This window comes from Pinus tabuliformis, chromosome 7 (genome assembly GCF_031772625.1).
Source record: "Pinus tabuliformis cultivar Carrire ecotype Pingquan chromosome 7, CPIR1, whole genome shotgun sequence".
NCBI lineage: Eukaryota > Viridiplantae > Streptophyta > Pinopsida > Pinales > Pinaceae > Pinus > Pinus tabuliformis.
The window spans coordinates 1,430,442,589-1,430,463,973 of NC_142293.1; positions in this window are offsets into that span (position 1 = coordinate 1,430,442,589).

Here is a 21,385-nt window from a genome sequence, read left to right on the forward strand (position 1 = left end):
AGCAATTATCATTGCTAGAGAAATCATCTCATCTCTCTGCCCTAGATTTCTCAACAAAACATACTACAAGAAGAGCTTAGGCCCCAAATTAATTCTACATTATTATTTCCAATCATATATTTTATATTATTTATGAACAACTTTCCTAATGTATAATCCTTTGCACATAATCTTATCCATGGGAGGAAATAGTAACTAGAGCAAAAACATAGTCTATCTTTTCTTATCTCATTATTACTTCATACTCGTGAAACTATCATAGCCATGTCCATGAAGTATTAAACAATATTTAGAACATTCACACACCTATCAAATATTCACAGCATATATGTTGGGGGTATTTGTTATATTCTTTGCACAACCCCTATTTGGGGGGATTGCACGGAGTGCACACCAAAATAAAAATAAATAATAAATAAAATGGTGGTTTTTTTGGTTTGTTTTTAGCAGTGTTTGCTAAAAGCAATTTTTTGGCACATGGTGGTTTTTCCATGGTTATGTAGTTTTGATTAAGGAACTCTGGTTGTATTCTAATCTAAGGTAAATGGATTGACGATTCATGGATACTACATGATATATATTATATTGTAATATTGTACAAAAAAAAATATTATTAAACAAATCTTGCTAGTTTTCCTGGTCTTCAGTTTCCATGATAAAATCGTTATGTTAATATGTGTTTTCCATTGCATATTTTCTATGTTAATTAAATATTTGTTTGCAGTAACTAAATTGTATAAGGTTAAAGCCTAGATTTGGTATCAGAGTAATTTTGGCTTCAAGGGAATGCCTTTGTGGCTAATGGCTCTGGCTTAGGCATGTGGTAGACCATGTTGTGGTGGGAGATTTGTAGAGTCGATTCTTGTGGTGAAAATGAAATGGTGAGCAATTTGAAGATAGAGATCAAGAAATTAAACGATCAGAGTTTCAAGTTGTTAAATATCAAAATGGAACATTTGTTGGTGGATAAATATCAATAAGTTGTCATGGATGTTGGTATTGCATCAATAGGGATGTCAACAGAAGATTGGACCAAGTCGGATCAAAAGAAGAATAGCACAGTATGATTGTGTCTCTCAGATTCAATATTATTTAATGTTTCAAGGGAAGCTACAGCGAAGGATTTGTTGATTGAACTGCACCAACTTTCTCTATGGTCCCATCTTAGCTTATGTGGTTGTTGTAATATCCAACCATAACTTAGTATTAAAAATGTATGGCATGGTCTGCAACATTATGTGATGGAATGTTGGTGTCGTTGGGTTATAGTGTAGTGATTGTGATATCGATTTGCTAGTACAATTATCTCACGGTGTTTCTATCCACAATTTATGGATGCTAGTGTGAATGGATTGTAGTGTATCAATTAAGTGACTAAATTATTTGTGTGATTATGTCACAATGGTTTTCCCCCACATGTCTATAGAACTATGTAGAAACTCTTTGTTGTGGACCCCCACTATGAAATTTACATATGTTGTTGTAGTTCTATTCTTCAACTTTGTAAAAGAGACCATATTTCTCCACTATTTGACCATTTTCAACCCCAGTGCCCTAATCATTTGGTCCTTCTCAACAATTAAATATTAATAGTGTATCTTCAAGGAATTTAACCATTTCATGAAAACTATGCTTGAAATTAGTAGCTTGTAAATTTCAAGAATGAGATAATTGAATGAGGGTAAATTATTATTGTTATTATTATTGAGAACTCAGTGTCCTAAATGTTGAAATCTCAATTCCATTGTCAAAATTGTTTTCCAATAATTGATGTTATGATATCGGTATTTTCAAACATTTAAACATAAAAATCTACATTTACCTCAAAGTTGCCAAGTGAAAATGACATTTGTTTTCTCATGATAATGTATAGATTTACTTTTTTAACAAAATATCAAAACAAGATTGTTATTGGCTTCATTTTTTTTGCCAAAGGAAGAAGTATTTAAAACTATAGGAGATCAAAATACTTCACAAATGTTGCAACACACGTTCCCAGGGAAGTATAATAGAAACCTCCTCATATCTATGGAACTGTAGAAGCTTTTTCTTGTGGACCCTTGCTTTGAAATGTACCAACATTTTGTTGTAGTTTTATTCTTCAATTTTGTAGAATAGGTTGTAGTTCTTTGTTGTTTGAACATTATACAACAATGCCCTAAATCATTAGGTCCTTCTCAACAACTAAATATTAATAGTATTCTTCAAGGATTTTAACCATTTCATGAAATTATATATGTAATCAGTAGCTTGTAAATTTCAAGAATGGGATAATTGAATGAGGGTATTATTATTATTGACAACCTAGTCTCCTAAATGTTGAAATATCAATTCCATTGTCAAAATAGTTTTCCAAGAATTGATGTTATAATATGGTTATTTTCAAACATTTAAGCATACAAATCTACATTTACCTCAAAGTTGCCAAATGAAAATGTCATTTGTCGTCTCTTAGGGGTGTATGAATTGACTTTTTGACAAAAATATAGAAAACAACATTGTTATTGGCTTCAATTTTTGGGCCAAAAGAAGTAGTAGTTGAAACTCTAGGAGATCTAAATATTTCACAAAATGTTGCAACACAAACTACACATAACTTCCCAAGAAAGTATAATAGAAACCTCCTCATTATTGTGGAGGGTGTGGTAAAAACACATTCAAGATACATCCTTCTAGTTGGTACAAATTTATTCAATGACCCATTAACGAGTAGATATGTGACATTTATCAAGGGTGTTAGGAGTCTAGGGGGGGGGGGGGGAGTTGGGATTGCTAGTGCACCCTAGAGGACTTTTGGAATTATCTTACTCTTGGAGTCTAGGTGAGACATCTAATAAGAAGATGGAAGCCTGTGATTTTCTTTAGGGTGTGTTACAAGTTGTTCTCTCCAAATCCATAAATTGATCAATATAGGGGATTCTTTAGTCCTCATTCATCAACTTCATTTGGGTTTCTCCATCATATCTGAAACTCGATGCAATTTTCAAAATGATTACTTCAAATTTGGGATATTTGGTTGAATTTCGAGCAAAGCATGTCCTATGATAGGATAATGTTAAGGCAAATTCCTAGCTAATATGGTAACTAGTTATGAAGTTAGGCTCTTGAAGGTTGATGAAAAAATATCATATGGATTCATCCCTTAGCAACATGATAGGTGGAATTGTGGGATGTCATCAATTGAAAGTTATGAGGGTGTTGACTATACTTTCCCAGTCAATTGGCATGACAATGCCCTCTGCTTCAATCAAGAAACATACAGAGTTGATTTCTCACCAAATGGAGGAAGCTATGGAGCAGTATGTTGAGGAGCACGAAATTTATGGTCTTACACAATGGACTTGATGCAGGTGAGGATACACATGATGTCTCCCTTATGTTTGGCCCTCAAGGAGAAAGCTACAGTAGAGATAAAATATTTAGAAATATGAGAACAAGATTGGTAGTCTTATAAGCCAAATTAAATATCTACAACATGTTGGTACTCTATGTACTTTATCTCCTACCTATTCTGTCAATTTAGTCAATCCTTTCATTTATATCATTCTTGATTTGAATGTATGCTCCAATTATGGAGCCTATTACCCCTCAACGCTTGGAGCATAATCCAATTTTGATCTAGATTAGCATGGAAGTAAACAAAAATTGGATACTAGGAGTTTTTAATCAAGTTTACACTACAAGTATCTTTGGTCTAGTAGTCTTTTTGTCAAAACCCTATTATGAGACAAATATTTTTGACTGAGTGGATGTTGTCAACCTGCCATATGATTCTTTGTATCTTTGATGTATTGTTGCGCGACCAGGAGAAAACTTTGATCAAGATAATATTCTCCAGTTATGATTAAAAAAATGAAATGTGACATTTATACCATAAGAAAGGTTAATGATTTATAGAGTTCATAAACACTAGCAATCAGGTTGATTTGGAGATTCTTGGGTTATTCGATATGTTTATTGGAAAGACCTTGGGCTTAGTAGATATGATTATTCTCTCTCTATGTAGCCAAATCATACAATTGATATTATGTATAGCCAGTACATCCATTGACAACCTCCATGGTATAAAACATGGATGCTTAAATTTGTGCATTATTTAAATGTGTGTACTAGGAATCTCAATCCCTCTATCACACTAAGAATGTTTGTATTTGTAACTGGAGGTGGATTAGGTCATTTTTAAACTTACGAGGATATTGGTGTTGTTATTCAACCATCCAAGTCGATCTATTGAAAATAGCTTGCATCGAGAGGTACTCTCACATGCCCTAAATGCTAGGATTGTGAGAGGTAAACACCCACCAAGTTGATGTGTGGAATTTTCACTCAAGCTGGGGAGTTTGGACCCAAAGGAGTGGGCTTGGAAACTAAGAATCAAAATTTGATATTCTAATTTATTGATAAGGTTGAATTGGAGGGATCTTGAAGGAAAGGAGGGCTACCTAAGTGACCTAAGAGACAAGTATACATATACTAGTCAATAGAGAGCCTTGGGACAAGAGAAAGAAGGACATTTCTCTTGTGAGGAGGCTAAAATTGACCTAGCCACGGACTTAAGGAAAGAAGAGGTTTGCAGGAGCAAAAGACAACTAGAGAGGTGGAATATTTTATGTGTTTTGGACAACAAAAGGAAGGTGTTGCCAAAGGAAGAAAAGAAGTTGAGTTTTGTGGTAAAGGAGGGTATGTTTAAGGAATTTTTGAGTGTTGTTGCAAAGAGATGATCCCTAGATCTATGGTAGCATAATCAAAGATGAACATGTTGTATCCTTATTGGGTTAAATAACCCTAGTTGCAGGTAGGTTGTAGGGCTTGCTACTGGAAGGGCCAAGGGTCTGTTGAACTGAGAACAGGCCTAGCTAAGGTTTGTTAGGGCTAGAACGAGAGGACATAGGTGTCTAGCAACTTGGTCGAGGCCTACAATATGACTACAATATCAAATTGAGTTAGGGCCAAGGTATGTTAGGTACTAAGGAGGGTAGGTTGAGGCTTGCGCAGTGTTGGCAGGGCCTAACAGAGGGAGAAATAGGTAAATGAGGTGCTTCTGAAGATGGCCAAAGCTAACACAATGTTGAATAAGCTAAGATAAAAACAAAAATGAAGGACAATGCGTTAAAGGAGCATGCTCGAGTGAGTAAATTGGTTTGTTGGCTAACCTAGTTTACTACTATAATATTGTTTTAGTGTTGTAGATTTGTATGTTGGGCAGATGAGACCCTGAGGGAATTGTCCTTGGTCCCAAGAGTTTTGGTCTAAAGGATTTGACCTGATATTGGCATTGTACAGGGATCGTAAAGGACCACGATCCCTAGTATGGGAGCCCTATGTGTATTCTTATTAAGGGGTTGATAAGAAACAAGTTTGGGCATATAATATTGTGTACTATCATTGATCTAATTGCTAGTGTAATTTTTTTTATGAAGAATTGTTTAAAGTTAGGCACTGCTAGTGTGTTTATGTTTTTGTTGACGATGTTGGACCCACCAACATGTTTGGGGATATCCCCGATAAGAAGTCCCAACTAGAACTCATATCATTTGGAGTGGGAGTCTCAACAGCGGGTAGTAAAGATATGCCTTAACTGTGATAGCACATAGAGGTAAGAAAGATATCCTTAGCGGAACCAAGTGTGTGACCTTGCAGCGAGTCAGGAGAGATGCATGCATAAGTAAAACTACATACATTGCTAAAGTAACCAGAATAGTCGAACTACAATAACAACATATGCATGAAATGTGTTGGATCTCTTATATTATAAAGTGAAAGTTCCATCCATACATACAACCATGGCAACCACTAGCCCAATAGTGGAACGTTACAGTCAACATCGCCTGCTCCTCCAAAGAGATGTGCTCGCTCTACATTGTGGAGAAGCCAAGGCTCATCATAATACTCTCCAAGCCCTCTCTAAGCAATGCCTAGCAAAATCTTGGCTCCCAAAAGCCTTTTCTATGAGTTATGAGGTTCTATTTATAACAAAGGGTGGGGTGACCCTTGACATTCCCCTTTGTGACTCTTGGACTACCCTCATGACTCTTTACATTACATATGATTGTTTGTATTCCACTAGTGACACTTGGAATTTCACTTTACATCATGTTTACAAAATGATACATTTTCCACATATACCCATGTGGGACAAAATTGGCTTGAGTCAGCGAGACAAGACAACACTAAGACTCAGACGACTATGGGAAGACCAGCTCATCAACCTTCTCTTTGTGATCCTCGGTGATGAACTGATACCATGCTTGGTAGTGTGCAATGGTGTCAGCGTACTCTTTGATGAAGTCCACGAACTCTTAGCTCCATTGCTTCTGGGTATACTGATTTGGAACCTCGGTCCAACTCATCTTGTAACATGCATAGTTTAGTCTTGAGCATGGTCAGACCGACAATGTACATCTGCATGTTATCTGCGCTGGTGGTTGTGAGCATCAACTGCTCGAAGTATGCATTGAGCTCGAGTCTGACTTGGTTCTTCTCTTTGGCCTCAGTGAGCGTACTAATCAACAGGGCGCCATACTTCCTCACCATGACATCCAAACTCTTGTACAACCATGCATACGAAGCCTCAATACTAGTGATAAACGATGAGAGTTCCTCATAGTTCTAGATATTACTCTAGATACGTGCTTTGTCTAACTCCACCTATGGCTTCATCATCTTGTGAGCATGAATCAGGGCTCCCTTGTACCTCATTGTCCATGTTTGTACATGATCAACTGCGGTGTGTATGTCTGCGAGTGTTCACACTATCTTGGTGCAATGATCTTGATGACCATGTCGGTGGACAACTGCCTTATGCACGGTGACGAACCTATCATACAATCTCTGCGTGATTGTATCAAGAGTCGATACTTCACGGAGTATGGCCATATTCATCTCGGCTCTAGCGGATCCTGTTGATTATTCCTCTCTCTGCTTAGCTGCTTGCAATTCCTTAGCCATGCTTTCGTTTTATGCTATCAAGAACCTTACACTCTAGCTGGTGTTTTCGGCATAAGCCTTTGTCGCATCGGCCAAGGCAGTTGGATGTCTCCGTACATCTGACACAATCACCTGTTCTTCCAAGTGTGCAAGTGACGCATGCTCATCCGAGGTGTGTGGTCTATGTGCTTGTCCAACTCTGTTTGCGACTCATTAAAGACTATGTTAGACATCTTTTTTCTCAGATGGTCTCCAAGGAGAATGGTATCCCCTTGTTCACTTGGGCCTTGCTCTGTTGTTGGAGCTGGTGAAGCCCGTGGAGTGACCTCGGTTCTTTTGGCATGAGGTCAATATCTTGATCTTGTTTTGGCTGCTCCATGTCCATTTGTTCTACTATTTGTTCAGCTTGTAGAGAAAGTTCCTGCAACTGCGATTGCTCACCCTGTTCCTCATCTACTATTGGTTCAAAGTCTTCAACTTATATTTGTGCAGTTTGCATTGTCTATGCACCTTGCACTTCATCCTATTCCGGTTCTTGTTCTTGTTCCTATTCACGCTCATGATGCGCTTCCTTCTCTCTTCTACGTAACTCTTATTCTCCCCGAGCTTCTACTGGACTTCCTGCAACATCCTCTCAGTATCTTCCAGCCTTTGCTTCTCTCTCTTTCTTTGTGTTATCCTCTTGTCGCCTCTTCGTGTCTATCTCCAAAGCTACCTTTTCCACAAGTGGGTCTTCCTTAAACCTGTAGCTTTGCTTGTCTCTGTGCTTTCGACAATCTTCCTCTTTCCTTTGTCTTGAACAGGTTTGTTGCTTATTGCTATTGTTGTTGCTACTACGTTGAGTGCTGCTAGCTACACCACTACAATGTTGATTGGTTCATTGAGCCTGGAGGAGTTGTAACAATACGTCCATGGGTCTTCCTCTGGCCAATGGCACCCTCCATGGATCCAAGGATAGTATATTCTCGCACAATGGTCCCCACATAAACCATGTGGGTTACTTGGGGTGAAACTCCTAGTGCCAAACTTAAACTTCTTGAAGTCTTCCACTTTGGCATTTACTTTCAAACTCCCAACGCGTACAACCCAATTCGCACGGGAAGCATGGGCCATGGTGCCTTCTTCTTCCTATGCAATCCAGATAACAACCCTGTTGAGATGTGGTATGTAACCTCTTGCATGGCCAACTTGTCTGTGACGAACCTCGGTAATGCATGCAGAGCTTTCTCCGCATTGTACATTCTAATGAAGGTTCCCCGGGTGAGGCATACTAATCTGCAATGTTTAGAAATGCCTCCATTGTTTCCTAGGACATGTAGGGTGGATCTTGTTCAAAATTCATCGTGTACAAAGGGGCGATGAAATGGTCACATATTCTAGCCATGACTCCTCAGTAGCTGAAATCTAAGAGCAACTTGCAATATATGTTCATAGAACTTTCTGAAGGTGTCCATGCCCAACCCATGCCAGGAAAATGTTGACGGGCACAGATTACATCAAGAAAGTATGCAGACATGAAGAACTTCGCTTGTTGATCCTTGGGCGGACTTTGAGCATTGGAAAGATGCACTTTCAACTAGAGGGCCAACGTGTCAGACCAGTTGAATGGTTTTCCTTCATTTGCCAGTTGATCCAACATAGCAACCCAACTCTGTGAGAAGATCTTTGTACTCACTTGGACATACAAGAGGCATGCGAAGATGGCCAAGAACTGATATGCCTTCCTAAGTGTCTTCATCATGTATATCTGGTCAAGTGTTGTCCTGAACTTTGTTGGCTCCTTTACCCAATGCTTCAAGATATCTTTTGTGTTCGTGTTATCGTTGGGTGTGTAAAACGGTGCATCCATCCTGCTCATTGGGAATGGAAAATGATATATCTCTTGATAACCCTCCATCCTCAAGGAAGCAAGCCTTGTTCCACCAACATTGCTCATTATCATTGTCTCGGGATCAATATGTAAGACAATCGAGTGGATCACATTTGCGCAAGGGAACACGGGAAACCTGCACACAAACTTCTATAGTCATCACTCATGGATGTTCACATAGACATGTCTATCCTCCAGATTCTCCTCAAAGCTGCCTGAAAAGATGGTGTTGATGTCTTGAAATGTTATCTTGATATCCTTCTTGATGAACATGTGTGTATCTGTGTACACGGGCAAGCTCATTGACCCATGTTTAACCACGACCCCGGTACTGCTCTCAACTGTGTCTTTTTATTCTAATTTCTTGGAAGCCATTGTACTTGTGGTATCTGGAGATAGAGCAACACCCATGACAAGCAAAAATCAATTGAAAACCAAAAGCAACTTGAGGACTGACATGCAACACACCTGGTTGACTGTTTGGGAAAATTGCGTAGCTTTGTCTTGGAGAAGCTGGGAGACTAACAACTGAAATTGTGCAGAGAATAGTCCCAACTACCAATGAGCTGACTTTCTACTGAAACTACATAGAGCATAGTCCAGCTTGGCTGCTGAGAACTAGAATTGCGAATGCGAAGTTTCAGTCAGTATGATTGTTGTCATCCATCTAGCACATGCAACAAACATTCAGGTAGGGAGAGCTTCTACCTTGTTTCTGGAATGAGGGGCCTTGGCTATCTGGCCAGCTATGCGTAATTTTCCAGAGCAGTGAGGTTGCGCTGCTCTACACATTTCTGGAGAGTAGAGTAGCTAGCCAATTTTGCGCAATTCTGGAGAACAGTGCAACTGGCCTAGCTGCTCTGCACATTTCTAGAAGGCAGTGTAGCCGGGTCAGTTTCAGCACAATTCCTTGACGTAGTACAGCTAGTTGAAACTGCACAAATTTCCATAGCAGTGCCGACTGGCCTGCTCTATGCAATTTCCATAGCAAGATTTCCTAGCCTGCTCTGCGCAATTTCTATGTGCAAGGTAACTGCAAGCTGCTCTATGCATTTATGGAAGGGAAAACAGGCTTCTCTCCAGATTTGCGCAGTTTTTCCCAACAACCGGTTGACTAGATGTGGACCAAGTGCTCAGTGTGCTTGTCGTTAACTAAGGGGACACGTGAGTTAAACACGAGGTTTGAAATGGCAGATGAACTCTAATAAACACAACTACCTGATCAGTGCAGGATAGTTGCGATGATTTCAAGGAGGGACGCTCCAAAATGAATCGAAGGCAAAATTTTGGAGGGTGGTTGTAGCTGCTACAACATTAACGACACACTAGTAGAACTCTAGCTCTCAATATCAACCTTGTTCGTGAAAAGTGATTCTAACTCCTTTAGAAGTGTTGTTTGATTCTTCGATCATCATGGCCTCAACACTAAGCTTGAGTTAAAGATATAGTTCCTTACCATTCTCTTGATCGGTAAACACACATTCCAAGCCAATTCAAGTCAGTTGTTTCGATTAGGGATGAGGGGTATATTGGTACATAAGCAATAAATATGTCAGAGTCTTAGTTTCATCTCTGGTGTTGCTCCACTGCCAGTAGGCTTGGATAGTACCTTGGCGGAGTCACGCAGGGACACAAGCGTCGCTCCGTTGCCCAACGAACCTGGTTAGTACCCTAGCAGAATTACTTGCATCACCTCTCTGCACAGGAAGCCTTTCTCTTCTTTTGCCTTATTCATTTTTTCATTTTTCAAAGAACTGTGCATAGGCACTTATTTATTTCAGAGGCAGAAGAGGGATCCCGACTTATTGAGAGAAGAAGAGGTTGTCCCTTCAGAGAAGTATTTTATATATACCTCTGACACTACTTGTTAAGGTTTTCCCCCTCACCTTACTCTACTTGACTGAGTTGACAAGGGTTAACCCAAAAGAACCGATTAGAGTAGGTGGTACTAGTTAAAGTGCAAGTGTTGTGTTTTCACCAAGACTCACTTGAATAGAACGTATTTTCCATCAAGGTATCATCGAATGAAGACAACAAGTTATTTCATAAAGAGAGAGGACAATAAATAACCAAGTGTTGATAGCAGTACAAGTCCTCTTGTACTTTACCTTGCTTGTCTCGAGAGCCACACACGGTTTCATGTGAAACTAAACCTATGGGTAAAAAACAAGCAAACAAATAGAACGCAAAGGGCAGAAGTAAATGAAAGAAAGGCAAGAAAACAAAGTAAGCAAACAAGCAATGCAAACAAAGCGAGCATACAAACCAAGCAAAACAAGAAAGACAAAACTAGTCCTCCTCCTAAGCTAAACAGTGCATGGGTCGGCTCACGTGAAGTGATATTTCCAATGCAGCCATCGACGCATTGGTTGACCCATGTTGGTGAAGGTGTGGTCTACAAGAATGATAAATGTGTAAACCAGCAAACATGAAAGATATAATAGTGAAGATCAACACACTCTGAGTTTAAAATATCCATAGAAAAGAAAAGAATAAAGGCACAAGACAAGCATTTTGCGGACGTATCATGGTCATGCTTCACATTGCATGTAGATGACAAACATGTACACTCTTTTGATCGTGACAAATGAGAAAACATGAGAAAGAACGATAAATTACGCTTAGAAAGAGTGCTCGTTATGTATGATTCCTCCAATGCATGAGTGATGGGATCATGTGATTCAAGTGGAGGATGTGAATTATGTGAAGTAGATTGATCTTCAATGCAAACAGGTGAGTGATGAGGAGCCTTGGGTGTTTCAACAGATTTCTAATCTGAAGTGGAATCGACCTCAAGACAGTGAGGACCTAACATAACCATTAGCTTGGGCTGAAGTGCCTCGACATCTTGTGGGGTTTCCACTTCATCAATAGGTAGATCATCGAAGACGGGTGGCTTAGAAATATCGACAATGAATGAATCATCATCGTGATTGAATGAAGGAGAAAAGAGATCATGACCACCATGATCAAAAATTTGATATGTTCATTGACATCCTCATGATCTAATGAATCGTACAGAGGGGTTGATGAGAAGCAAGAATGTTCACCCTCTGCATTTTCAGAAATGATAGATGAAATATTGAGTGGATTTGCAAACATAGATGTGTCCTCTCCGCTATGTAATGACAGACTGACATCCGATGTATTCTATGAATGATCAAAAGTAGATGCATCCGGGAATGTATTCTCACACGGAAAATCAACAATGGAAGAATCACCAAAGATGTCAGGGAAAAGCGGATGAGGTGCAGACAGAAGGAGGTCATCCTTCACCGCGGGTTCTTCTTTAGATTCCCACACATACTCATCATAAATGATAACGTAGGTTGGCTTCTCAACACCAACTCTGTCGACAACTTGATCCTCATGAACAACAAGTGTGGAGTCCGGAATGGGAGAACACAATACAATACAATCTAAGGACCAATAGAACATGAGGACGGAGGTTGAGGAAATAAATCCACGTGACAACCAACAGTCTTGTCAGCCAAATCTGTGCAGAGATCAAGAGCAGGTGGGGTGAGAGGATGTGACAGTTCAACATATGGATGTGCACCTTCTCCCACCTCACACTACGGGGCCAAAGCTGTTTGATGAGGTGAGGATGGACGGTCACTTGTGACAGCGACTGTGTCCGCCTTGGATTTGGCAGCTCTAACACTGAGGTATGCTGGGAGGGGTTCGAATGATTCTAAGATATGTGGATTCTCATATATGTGAAGAAGATATTGAAATCTTCCATTGAGAAATTCCCAATCAATTTCATCCTCTGGGAATTGGTAGGCGAGATTATGAAAATGATACCAGAATTGCACCACAGATTCATCAAGAGCTTTCCGTAGTCGTAGAATTTTTTTATTAAGTTCTTGACGGTCAAATTTATGGAAAGTGTGACATAACTCTAAAACAAGGTGACCAAATGAGTGAATAGATCTTTCAGGTAGTGTGTTAAGCCATTCCAATGGATGCCCACGAAGTGTGAATGCGAACAATGTGTAGATCACATAATCCTCTCGGGATTCGATGTGTTCACATAGATTGGAAAAAGCAAGACTATGCTTATCCCAAGTTGTTAAGCCTTCACCTGCATATGTGTTCTGTGACAAGAGATTCCAGAACTCCTCCAGGATTTCAAAGTCATCTCCATAAGACAAACATCTCAGAGGATGAAGAGTAACATAAGACATGATAGATGTGTGAAGATTCAAAATAGATTTCGAGAGCTCATCTTGTCATCTGCCCTCCTTCTAGCGCCAGAAATGTTGACAATGCTAGACCCACCAAAATGACAAGGGTTCTTTCCGGTAAGAAGTCCCAACTAGACCTCAGACCGTTTGGAGTAGGAGTCCCAACAGTGGGTAGTAAAGTTATGCCTTGACTACGATAGTGCGCAGAGGTAAGCAAGATATCCTTGTCAGAAGCAAGTGTGTGACCTTGCAACGAGTCAAGAGAGATGCATGGGGAGGTTCTAACACACGGAGGGGGAAAGAAGTGTATCCCTTAGAAGCCTGTAATAGTACGCAGCCTGAAAGGAACACATGAGCTGAATGACATCACAAACTGGAAAGAAGAATAGTCGAAAATCCAAAGTGATGAGTTAAACCAACAACGCGCTTCAATAAGATTCATATAGTTACATAAGGAATAGTCCATACATCAATGCGTAAGTAAAACTAAATACATTGCTAAAGTAACTAGAATAGTCGAACTACATGTTAGCTCTGCTACAATTTGCAACATTTGATGGCTAAGGTCAGGCAGTGTTGGTTTTGGATGCAAAGAAGCTTGCAGCAGTTCATTGTATTCTTTCTCCTTCATGTGCATCATGCCCTTATAACCCCGCCACCTCCGTTTCCTCCTTCCCCTTAAATCCTCCTTATTCTCTTTAAACCCCTTCATCCTTGTTTTGGTTACAAATCCCCGCCTAAACCTTTTTTAACCAACCCCGGGGATATTTTGTTTTAACATTATTAAACCGCTTAAACTTTATTTAAAAGGCTTTTGGGCGTTTTGTGTTTTAATATTATAATCCCTGATAGCTTTTATAACCCCGTGCATATAATAAAATACATAGCCCCAAGCTTTAATAAAGCCCGGGCCCGCCCCTCGCCTGTCACATCAAACTCCAAATATGTGCGTTCATCTTCGACTGTCCGATGATCCCGCCTCATCATCTGACACTGTTCGCAAGCTTTCACTCTGTAATCCGCTCGTTCGTTAGCCCGCGAGAAAGTGGTTTTCCACGCCGTCTTGTTAGCCACGCGTCATCTTTTGATTGCATCGCTTGCCCTCATACGGATACCACCTGCACCCGATAAGCGGTGCAAGGAAACCACCCGCCTGCGAAACCGTCGAACCCCCTTCTCATTAACCGTCGTGCATCTTCCTCGTGCGATGGCCGTCTGATCATACCCACCCATGATCCGACGGTCCTCGTTCTTCCCGCGCCCGATCTCCTTCGTAGACTGATCTTCACCGTTGATCTCTGCGATCCAACGGCTGCTATTGATCCCTACGCCTTTGTGCCTTCCCATCGCCTCCTGCCAACAGATCTAGGCCGTCCATCTGATTCATCCAACGACCAACGTTCTTTCTCGGCTCTTCGTCCATTTTCAAGGCGTTTTTCAGTGTTTTTGGCTTGACTCATGCACGCGAAGAAGGAAGAGATGATCCAGCGACCTGCGCATTAAAACCCTCAGCTACTGCATTCAACACAGTGTACCTCCGAAGGACAAGAAGGACCACCTTGAGCAGATAAATGACTGCAACAGTTATGGACATTTATTCATGAAACATTCCACCTGCCCAAGGAGTACAACAAAGTACCAGTAAATGTCATTCTATCCATTAAAACATTCAGATTGTAGTAGAAGACCCATATCTAACTGTAAATGCGGTTGGTGGTCAATTAAGACACCTCCACGCATAGCCTAGCAGAGCAATTTTGTAAACAAATTCTATATATACTGAAAAATAAGATGTAATGAGGTTGATGAGTGTTATTCTGTTGTAAACTTCAACTTCTGGAGACTGTAACTACTGTGTAACCTGCAGCTTCTGGTCTGCATTTCCAGCTAATACAAGCTTCTTTTGTTGTTGATTGCTCACTTGCCACTTCTTCTTTTATTTCAGGTTGTGCCTGTTTTGCATTTATTCATGTGCTGTTAATGTTTAGCATTAGAGGGGCTGTCATCCCACCTCTGTGTTAGGATTTAGCATGTATCATTGAATTTGTTTGCAGGTTTTTGTTATTTTAATACCAGAGAGCTGTCATCCTGTCTGTGTATTAGAAGACAGATTTACAAACCTTTAAACTGGTTGCAGCTGGCCATCACAGGGTCCTGTGCATCTGCTGGTGTGATCAATCTTCTCCATCATCACATTTTCCTTAAACTGTGAGCAATTGGTGGTCTAAAGCCTTGTAGTCTGGGGGTGTTCACCCATGTCTGGGGTCAATCATAGTAGAAGTGGTTATCTGGCTTGAATATGCAGCATCTCTTTCATTCATCCACCATTTTCCAACATTTTTGTTGAGTTTGTAATGTTCCTGAACATCTCTGAGATACAACCTAGGAGAGTTTATTGGGGTGATAACACTACAATAACAACATATGCATGAAACGTGTTGGCTCTGTTATATTATATAAAGTGAAAGTTCCATCCATACATACAACCATGACAACCACTAGCCCCAATAGTGGAGTGTTATAGTCAACACCGCTTACTCCTCCAAAGAGTTGTGCTCCCTCTACATTGTGGAGAAGCCAAGGCTCGTCACAATACTCTCCAAGCCCTCTCTAAGTAATGCCTAGCAAAAGCTTGGCTCCCAAAATCCTTTTCTGTGAGTTATGAGGTTCTATTTATAACAAAGGGTGAGGTGACCCTTGACATTCCCCTTTGTGACTCTTGGACTACCCTCATGACTCTTTGCATTACATATGATTGTTTGTATTCCACTAGTGACACTTGGAATTTCACTTTACATCATGTTTACAAAATGATACATTTTCCACATATACCCATGTGGGACAAAATTGGCTTGAGTCAGCCAGACAAGACAACACTAAGACTTAGATAACTGTGGGAAGACTAGCTCGTCAACCTTCTCTCTGTGATCCTCGGTGATGAACCATGCTTGGTAGTGTGCAATGGTGTTCGTGTACTCTTTGATGAAGTCCTTCTGGAAATGAACTCTTGCCTCCATTGCTTTTGGGTATATTGATTTGGAACCTCAGTCCAACTCATCTTGTAACATGCGCAGCTTAGTCTTGAGCATGGCCGGACCGACGATGTACATCCGCATGTTATCTACGCTGACTTGCAAATCTGCGCTGGTGGTCGTGAGAATCAACTGATCGAAGTACGCATCGAGCTCCAGTTTGACTTGGTTCTTCTCTTTGGCCTCGATGAGTGTACCAATCGATGGGGTTCCATATTTCCTCACCACGACATCCAAACTTTTGTACAACCGTGCATACGAAGCCTTGATACTAGCGATGAGTGACGGGAATTCCTCATATTTTTGAATCTGACTCCGAATATGTGCTTTTTCCAACTCCACCTGTGGCTTCATCATCTTGTGCAAGTGAAGCGGGGCTCCCTTGTACCTCATTGTCCATGTCTGTACATGATCAACTGTGGTGTGTATGTCTACAAGTGTTTGCGCTATCTTGGTGCAGCGCTACTGATGACCATGTAGGTGGACAATTGCCTTGTGCATGGTGATGAACCTATCATACTATCTTCATGTGACTGTCTCAAGAGTCAACACTTCAGCGAGTATGACCATGTTCATCTCGACTCTGGCAGATCCTATTGATTGTTCCTCTCTCTGCTTGGTTGCTTGCAATTCCTTAGCCATGCGCTCGTTTTCTACTATCAAGAACCTAACACTCGAGTTGGTGGCTTCGGCATAAGCCTTTGTATCATCGGCCAAGGCAGCTGGATGTCTCTGTACATCTGACACAATCACCTATTCTTCCAAGTGCGCAGGTGATGCATGCTCATCCGAGGTGTGCGCTCTACGTGCTTGTACAACTCTATGCTGCGACTCATCAAAGGCTATGTTGTACACCTCTGTTCCCAGATGGTCCCCAAGGAGAATGGTATCCCCTTGTTCACTTGGGACTTGCTCTGTTGTTGGAGCTGGTGAAGCCTGTGGAGTGACCTCAGTTGCTTTTGGCATGAGGTCGATATCCTGATCATGTTCTGGCTGCTCCACCTCCATGTCCATTTGTTCTACTATCTATTCACCTTGTAGAGAAAGTTCTTGTTCCTCCGACTTCTCACCTTATTCCTCATCTGCTACTGGTTCAAAATCTTCAACCTGTACTGGTGCATTTAGCACTGTCTGTGCACCTTGTACTTCATTATGTCCTAGTTCATGTTCCTATTCATGCTCATGTTGCACTTCCTTCTCTCTTCTGCGCAACTCTTGTTCTTCCCTGAGCTTTTGCTAGACTTCCTGCAACATCCTCTTAGTATCTTCTAGCCTTTGCTTCTCTCTCTTTCTTTGCACTATCCTCCTGTCACATTGTCGCCTCTTCGCGTCTATCTCCAAAGCTACCTTTTCCACAAGTGGGTCTTCCTTAAACTTGTAGCTTTGCTTCATCTCTGTGCCTTCGGAAATCTTCCTCTTGCCTTTGTCTTACACAGGTTTTCTGCTTGTTGCGGTTGTTGTTTTTCCTTGTGGTGCTCCTAGACACTCCACTACAATGTTGACGAGTTCATTGAGCCTAGAGGAGTTGTAACAATACCTCCATGGGTCTTCCTCTAGCCAATGACACACCCCGTGGTTCCAAGGATAGCACACTCTCGCACAGTGTTCCCTGCATAAACCTTGTGGATTGTATGGGTTGAAACTCCTGGTGCCAAACTTAAACTTCTTGAAGTCTTCCACTTTGGCATCTACTTCTTTCAAACTCCCAACCACGTAAAAGCCAATTTGCACAGTAAGCGTGGGTTATGGTGCCTTCTAATTCCTATGCAATCCAACTGACAACCATGTCGAGATGTGGTATGCAACATCCTGCATGACCAACTTGTTCGTGGAAAACCTTGGCAACACATGCAGAAATTTCTCCATGATGTGCATTCTGATGAAGGTTCCCTCAAGTGAGGAGTACCAATCTGAAATGTTTAGCAATGCCTCCATCGCTACCCGGGACATGCAGAGTGGATCTTGTTCAAAGATCATCGTGTACAAAGGGGCGATGAAATGGTCACATATTCTAGCTATGACTCCTCAGTAGCTTCGATCTTGGAGAAACTTGCAATATATGTTCACAAAACTTTCTAAAGGTGTCTATGCCCAACCCATGTCAAGAAACTGTTGATGGGAAAAGACAGCATCAAGCAAGTATGCAGACATGAAGAAATTTGAATGTTGATCCTTGGGCAGACTCTGAGCATTAGAAATATGCACTTTCAATTGGAGGGCCAATGTGTTAGACCAGTTGAATGGTTTTCCTTCATTTTCCATCTGATCCAACATAGCAACCCAACTCTATGGGAAGGTCTTTGTGCTCCCTTGGCCATATGAGCAGCATGCGAAGATGACCAAGAACTGATATGCCTTCCTAAGTGTCTTCATCCTATATATCTGGCCAGGTATCATCCTGAACTTTGTTGGATCCTTTACCCAACGCTTCAAGATATCCCTTGTGTTCATGCCACCGCAGGAGTGTAAAATGGTGCATCCATCCTGCTCACTGGGAGTGGAAAATTATATATTTCCTGCTAATCCTTCAACCTGGAGGAAGCAAGCCTTATTCACTGATACTGCTCATTATCATTGTCTCGAGATCAGTATGTGAGACAATCCAGTGGATCACATCTGCGCAAGGGAACACGGGAAACCTGCATGCAACCTTGTATAGTCTTGACTTATGGATGTTCACATAGACCTGTCTATCCTCCAGATTCTCCTCAAAGCTACCTGAAAAGATGGTGTTGATGTCTTGCCATGTTATCTTGATATCCTTCTCAATGAACAAGTGTGTGTCTGTGTACACAGGCAAGCTCATTGACCCCTGTTCAACCACGTCCCTTGTACTGCTCTCAACTGTGTCTTTTGATTGTTCTTTATTGGAAGCCATTGTACCTGTATTACTAAGAGACTGATGAGCACCTGTGGTACCTGGAGATAGAGCAACACTCATGGCAAGAAAAAATCAATTGAAAACCAAAAGCAACATGAGGATTGACATGCAATGCACCTAGTTGACTGTTTGGGAAAATTGCATAGTTTGTGTCTCGAAGAGGCTGGGAGATTGACAACTAAAACTTTGCATAGAACTTTCCCAATTTCCAGTGAGTTGATTATGTGTTGAAACTGTGTAGAGCATATTCCAACTTGGCCTACTGAGGTCTGGAACTGCGCAATGCGCAGTTTCAGGTAGCATGACTGCTACCCGGGAAAGTGCACAATCTCGGGGGCCAACTGGGGCAATGTCTCCCAAAACTACACAGAGCATAGCCTAGGAAGCCAGTGGGAGGCAAGCTCTATGAAATTCCTAGGAGCAAGGCAGAGCCTTCCATCCCATAAATGTGCAGTGCAAGGCAGGCAAGGCAATGTCCGAGCCAAGGGAGCTCAGACCTGCGAATGGGCGACTGAAAATCACTAAGGACTAAATGCATGTGCAAAGTTGGTGTAGATCTGAGTGAAATAAACATGCATGTGATTCAAGCGAGTGTAGAAATCAATCAATCGACAAAACCAAGAAGCTCAAGAAGCAAGTCGCTGAAACGACGACTATGTGTGTGCATAAACAGTGTTATGCATGCAAAACTAAGGAAAGGTAATGCAAAACTTGGAACAACACTTCTACAAGCTAAAATACATTGAAACACCAACAGTCATTTAATAAAACCAAGGAAACAACACTCATACAAGCTGAAAACCAAAACGCGACAAAAGGCCTGAAAAGCAAAACTTACCCGAAAAAGTTGCGTCGACTGTGCCGAAGGTTCCTAAATTCCTTGGGAATGCCAAAGCTCCAAGATCAAATGTGAAGAATGATCTCTCATGTGTCAATTAAATATATTTGGGAAAATTAGGGTTTATGACACGCATGCCATAAATCTAGGAAAAAGCGACACATGGTGGGAAGCTTCTAAAAATGGTTTTGCATGTAACTCCTGATGCTAAAAATAGATCCCTAAAATCTAGGGATTCTTTTTTTCTTTTTATTTTTGCTTTTTTAGGAAAAGTTGCCCAACATGCAAGGAAGGATTGCATAGTTCTGGAGGGAATTGAACAAGTTGTCGGCACATGTGACAGACAATTAGTGAGGGAGAGCTTCTGCATTGTTTTTGGACTAAGGGTCCTTGGCTGTTTGACCAGCTCTGCGTAATTTTACAGAGCAGTGAGGCTGAGTTGCTTTGCGCATCTCCATAGAGAAGAGCAGTTGGCCAGTTCTGCGCAATTTTGGAGAACAATGCAACTAGCCTGGCTGCTCTACGCTTTTCTAGAAGGCAGTGCAGTCGGGTCAGTTTTTGCGCAATTCCCGGAGGCAGTACAATTGGCTGAAACTACGCAAATTTTTAGATTTGTCCAGTTTTTCCCGACAACTGGTTGACCGGATGTGGACCAAGTGTTGGGTGTGTTTATTGTTGACCAACGGGACACATGAGTTAAACACAAGATGTGAAATGACATATTAACCCTAATAAACACAAGTACGTGATCAATTCAGGATAACTACGATGATTTTGAGGAGGGAGGCTCCAAAACGAAGTGAAGGCAACATTTTGGAGGGTGGTTGTAGCCGCTACAATAGTTTCCTAGCTAAAGAATAGACTAGACCTAGGGTGCATGGATTTCTAAATCGGTATCATAGCTACTTTGATGAGAAGTTGGGTTATAAGTGTGCATAGGGATCAAGTCTAAGAGGAAGTTGAGTTGTCTTGTTGTTAAAGGAAGGACAAATGGTCAAGGTGGTTTCTAGCTTGAGGTATGGGAATTGATTGGAAGGGATTTCCAACTATAGTTTGTGGAAGGAAATAATAAAGTTAACAGTGTTGGTGAATGATCTATTACGATATCAAGGAACTGACTCATGCACTATATTTGGCCTTGCATACAAAAATTTGACACAAAGACAAAGTTAATCATTTATGATGGAGTCGAGGATCACTTGATACCTCATCTTGCTAGGAAAGACACTGCATGACACATATGGGAAGCTTTGAAAGCACTGTTTCAGAACAAGAATGAGAATTGAAAGATGGTATTAAGAGAGAAGCTCAGATACATCAAGATGGGAAGTTCAGAGAACGTGACTTCATATCTCACAAGGGTTTTGCAAGTTCATGATAAGCTTATAGCTATAGGGGATAATGTGGAAGAATGAGAGTTGGTGAGGATTGTGATAAAGGGCTTCTCAAATTAGTTGAATCCATTCATGAAAAGAGTAGTCTCAAAGGAGAATCTTCCAGACTGGAATAGGTTATGACATGATTTCATCCAGGATGAACTTCGAGACAAGGAACTCATCATAACACTTATGTAAATAATGTTGGCCTTGCTAGGAAGTTGGAGAAGAGCAAAGAGAATTTTTTCATGAGAAGAAGCATATAAGCAAA